Genomic DNA, 767 nt, shown 5'->3' with positions numbered 1-767 from the left:
GTGCCCCTCACGGTGCCATGAGCCCCAGTGCCTGCCATGCTGCTGGCAACAAGCTGGGCAAGTCCAGGCAGAGGCACGTCCTGCAGACCCCGAGCTGCCCAGTTTATGCCAGGGGCCTGGGCAGCAGCTGTCGGAGCAGCACTGAGGATCTGGCAGTCTCAGCATCTTCTCCGCCTGGGGCTCACGTCACCGATGGGCACAAACCAGCCTCCGTCGGCACCTCCGGCCCGGGGCCACGGGGCATGTGTTGGGCTCCAGCCCTGGCACAGACCCTGCCAGGCAGGGCTGGAGCTGGCAGAACTTGGCACCAGTGGAGGCTTCATAAGGCAGACTGGGGGGGCTGCCCCGACATGACGAACCCCTCGATCCCATTTGCAAGCATGCCCCTTGCAGGGCTGAGCACTGCCGGGGTGCCGGGGAGGCCCAGGGACGTGGTGCGTGGCTGTGCATGTGGGACATGGGGAGCTGTGTTTGTGGTGGGGGAGGAAGGCTGTGTGCTCGGCCCGGAGCCTGGGTGTCTGAGCAACCCGCTGTCTTTCTGCCTGTGCTGGCAGGCAGCCGGGGCTCAGCGTGCCGGAGACCTGCATCCTCCCCGTCCCGCTGTCTCCTCCCAGCTGTGGGCTCGCAAGGAGTGGCAGCTGGGGGGATATATAAAGGCAGGGGAACCTCAGCCAGCTCAAAAGAAAGTCCTGGAGCTACTGGTGTTCTCCCTCCCTCCCTGCACGTGAGTCAGCTTCCCCCCACCAGGGGAGCCGAGGACAAGCCTC

The sequence above is a fragment of the Fulmarus glacialis genome, unplaced genomic scaffold (genome assembly GCF_000690835.1).
Source record: "Fulmarus glacialis isolate BGI_N327 unplaced genomic scaffold, ASM69083v1 scaffold19333, whole genome shotgun sequence".
Taxonomy (NCBI): domain Eukaryota; kingdom Metazoa; phylum Chordata; class Aves; order Procellariiformes; family Procellariidae; genus Fulmarus; species Fulmarus glacialis.
The sequence above is the reverse complement of the archived record's forward strand: the minus strand, read 5'-3'. Positions refer to the sequence as shown.